We start from the raw sequence: 4,429 nt of genomic DNA on the forward strand, positions 1-4,429 counted from the left end.
CCCCCCCCCCATCTGCCCTGGGGGTGCACGCAGCAGTGGGAAGCCACCCCCCTTCCCCGCGGCCTACAACTCTGTCCCATGCCATGCCCAGGCTGGGCAGCGCCTGCCTAGGCCCCATTCCTTCCCTCACTGTGGGGGCCTCGATTTGCACCTCCCCTCCCCTGTGCCTCTTTCCCCCCACCCACAGACTTAATGGCCAGATGCTGCTGTTGGGCTACATGCCAGCTATCAGATTGGTATTGGTCGACATGGCTGGTTAACAATCAGCCATCAGTATCAGCCAAAAAAATCTTAATCGGTGCACCCCTACATACAAATATTAGTGAGAGATGTCCAGTCTTGGGAATTTGGCCTTACCATTCAATTTTGCAGTAGATGTTTTTGTGCTAAAGAAGTAATGCACAAAAGTGAAAGCGGCAAAAAGAGACCCAGTGTTTGTCTAAGGCTGCAACTGCCATAAAAGGACATCTATTATATTTGTTAAACATCTGGGAAGTAATTTGTGGTATTCAAAATGACATGCCCTTTATTGTGGAAAGGTAAAAAGCATCCTTTGGTATCTGGTGTCCCATCCTACTCTTTTAACTTTTATGTCTTATTGTTTCCACAGACAATGCTATGACTTAATTTTAGCGACTTTTGCATCTTCTCTGTTTGAGGAAATTTATAGATGAACTGGGGCTTAGGGGGAGAGAAATGGCATCTTGAAAGAGTGCTTCTTTTCTATAAATGTTTATTAAACAAGTGTGTATTAAAGATGAATCCTCAAGAGTATGGAAGAACCTGTTGCACTGTAATATTTTCTTCACTGCAAGCAATGCTGCTGTGTGCATCTGGGAGATGACATTTTACTGACAATTGCCAACAGAAAACTTTTTGTCTGATGTGAAGTAGGGTGCTGAGAATGCAATTGGCCACTTGAGTCCATGATAGAGTAGGAGATATAAGGTTTTTGCTGTGTCATGTCAGATGGTGAGCTCTCTTTATCCGTATCTAAACACAATTATCAAAATTATCTTTTTCTTCCTTTGGATTTTAGTTTTCTTTCTTAGAGCATGCTTAATCCAGAGATAAATCTGCCCTACCCCTCCCCACCTCACCTCAAACTAGTTTTGTTTATAAGGGGCTTTATTAATACTATCAAGATGTTGGTGAGAATAACAAATTATCCTAGAGGGGCAGGAAAAGCATACAGGATAGGTCAGACTGTTTAAGAAAATGCTGAATGCTTTGCCCATGTACTGATGTGACAAAGGTGTTCTTCCTGCTTTTGTGCAAAATTATCCATAATAAAAATAGATTAGTTTCCCTTAGAATTCATGCACATAGACGTTAAGTATGAGAATAACTGCATTATTTAAGTTAAGCATGAGCACAAGAGTTTCTGGTTTGGGATTTAATGAGGAACGAGTATCATAAGAAAGTTAAGAAAGGCCCCTCTTTTTTTCCCCACATAAGCAGAGGTGTGCACATTTGTTTCTAATGAGAATGTACTTTAATTTTCCATAAGACATCATTTACTTTTCAAATTTTCCATTAAAATATCCTGTGTGACAAATCATAAGTTCCCTTGTGCTTTTGTCCTGCATGCTGCTTGGTTTTAATTGGAATGTCTTGTATTGTTAATGAAAGGGTGACATCACGTTTAAATGAATATTTTTTTGAGATTGTAGTTTTATATTAAGATGATATTGACCCATCATTTAGTTGAAAAGAATTTGACTTTCATTTATATCATGCATCCATTCTAGAGTTACTCCAAGACTAATTGTTGAGAACCTAGCAATTGGAATTGGCATCATTTAAAGTATTGTTATCTAAAACCCACAACTTTAACTTTCAGATTTCAAGATGCTATTATGTCTGTGTTCATCCAAAATCAGATAGAATTCTTTCTGTGACATTAAAAAGTCCCTTTTAATGCTTTTAAATCATTCTCTGTATTTTTCCTAATTCAGATATTGCAACTCTAAGAATCTCAGCATGAAATGGTTCTCACTGGCAAGTAAGGACATAACAAGAATTGCTGTTTACTGGGTCAGACAATAGGTCCATTTTGCCCAGTCTCTTTTGTCAGATAGTGGCAGAGTCGATGCTGCAAAGGGAGAGTGAACTGGGTATGACCATAGGTTTTTTTCCCCATTGTTCCTCTTTCATTTGCAGCATCCAGCATTTAAGGTCTTGCAGGTTCTGATTCAGAGGCTGTATTCCTAACTCCCATGCTCCCTAGTTATTGATGTCCCTTTCCTCCAAGAATTTGTCCAGTCCTTTTTTGAATCTGGCTAAACTGTCAGCTTCCACAACATCTGGTGGCAAAGAGTTCCACACGTTACTTATAAGCTGTGTGAAAAAGAACTCCTTTAATTTGTTTTAAACTTGCTACCTACTAGATCCATTTTGTGACCCTTAGTTCTTGTACTGGAAGAGAGAGTAAATAATAAATCCTTATTTACTTTCTATTCCCGGTTTAGTATTTTATAAACTAGTGTGTGAAAAATTGAGAGCAATGCAGAAAATAACAAAATTAACTTTTCTGGCTTGAAGGTTTTGGTTTTGTAAACAGAACATAAACATAAGGGGATGGAAAAACCCTTGGAAAGTATTCTTAAACAACTGCAAAGGTCTCATGAGCAGGTGTAGTACAGGGAACCTATTTTTAAATTGACTACAGCTTCAGCATCTCTGGCCTTGGTTGAGTTCAGCAAGATTTGTGGATGCTCACACTTCAGAAATTAAGGGCACTTACATTTGAGTGCCTAAATGCAATTTTAGGAGTCTAATTCTAGAGCCCCTTGCTTTAATGTTTTGGGGTTTAATGTCTCCATTAAGCTTTTTGTCTGAGGTCAGCAAACACATTATTAAGTAGTGAAAATGGACTTGGAACTTTGAGTCCCCTGCTATGCTAGACAGTGTCATTATTAAAAAAAAAACTGGATGAGTGCTTCTGTGCTTTTTCCTGTTGTACAACTGGAATAAGGGTCTGTTCTGAGTACATGGCTTGTATTTGTAGCTAGAATATTATTACTTAAAGCACTCATTGCTTAAAGCAATAACATATACTGTTCATCTTTGGAGTGCTGGATTTAATAAGAAAGAAGCCCTGAAAAAGCTATCTCTAATTTCTAGCATTCATTCTGGATGTTATTTCCATTGCTCTTATGGTTATATTCTAGTTCACATACAGCTATCGTGGGGGAGGGGGGTAGTTTCATAAATGCTTCAGCACAATTTTTAAAATATTTTTCCTCCATGTAGTTTAACCATGATGAAAATTTTATCCCCAACTCGATATTGACTGTGTGACTAGATCTAAATTTTAAGAAAAACAGTGCTTCTGTTGCAGGCTGCCTAAGAGCCTACTTGAGTATCGGTAGGTCTTTAGACCCAAGTGAATTTTCAAAAGCAATATACTTAATAGCAGCTCAGAGACTTTGCTTGTGGTTGTTTTAGTGCTTCATAAGAAATTCTCATCACAGTGGTGCACAATGTGCTGCAGTAGATGGTAAGGGCCAGCTAATACAAATGCACTTCACTGCAGTAAAGATGTTCTGTTGAAGGTGATGGTTCTGTTCCTTCTGGTCTATTCCATGAAGCCAATATCTGCTTACTAAACAGATCTGGCAAATAGCTTGCCCATGAGATTGGATAAATACTTTGAGGAGATTTCCTGCTAGAGTCAGTGAGGGAATGTACAGTGTTACTTGCTTGGTGGTGTTTATTCTCAAGGCAGCACTTTCCATGGTAATCATAATCTGAGAATTAATTTATTTCCATTTTGAAGGAAATGCTGGAGCAGTTCAGATTCCATTATGGCAGTATACCAACTCTGTAACAGCAACTGCTATGCTTGGCCACCTGATCACCTGTATTCTTTAATTCATTACTTTTATTTTAATTCAGAACAAGCCTCAGTTGGTGCACTCTGCAGGAGGCAGGTGCTCCTGGAGCTGGAGCCTTCCTGGAGCCCCAGAAGAATGCCTTCCAAATCCCACCTCACACAAGGCAGTTTAAAACTGGGGGCTATCTATCGACAGATTGACAGTTTGCCCCCTTCCCAGGGAGGAGAGAAGGGCAGGCTGTTGAGTAATGGGCTCCCCTTAGAGCAGGGGTGGCCCAGGGAGTAGCCCCCAGTGCCTCCTGGCAGAAGAGCTTGCCTGTGTAGCTCTCCAGGCAGGGAGCTGGCATACATATATACCATATTTACTTGAATGTAAGATGACCCTCCCCATACTTAGATTCTATATATTAAAAAAAATTAAAAATTTGTTATAATTTTTCAGGTATAGAATTTAATTATTGGAAATTTGCCTTGAATTTGTTAACTCTTCCCACTGCTACAGAGGGAAAATAAATCAGAGGGGTCAAGTAGCCCCCTTGCCCTTCACTGCATTCCCCCCCAGCCAGGCAGCACAGACACAAAGTCACAGAC

At 39.6% G+C, this 4,429-nt stretch overlaps 1 protein-coding gene across 1 annotated transcript in view; it reads left to right on the forward strand.

Annotated features, from left to right (window-relative positions):
* Nucleotides 1-4,429, forward strand: part of COG2 (component of oligomeric golgi complex 2) — a 58,702-nt gene that overhangs the window by 22,337 nt on the left and 31,936 nt on the right. The gene's annotated exons all lie outside the window — the stretch shown is intronic.

This window comes from Gavialis gangeticus, unplaced genomic scaffold (assembly GCF_001723915.1).
Source record: "Gavialis gangeticus isolate Ggan-Ray unplaced genomic scaffold, GavGan_comp1, whole genome shotgun sequence".
In the NCBI taxonomy this organism is placed as follows: Eukaryota; Metazoa; Chordata; order Crocodylia; family Gavialidae; genus Gavialis; species Gavialis gangeticus.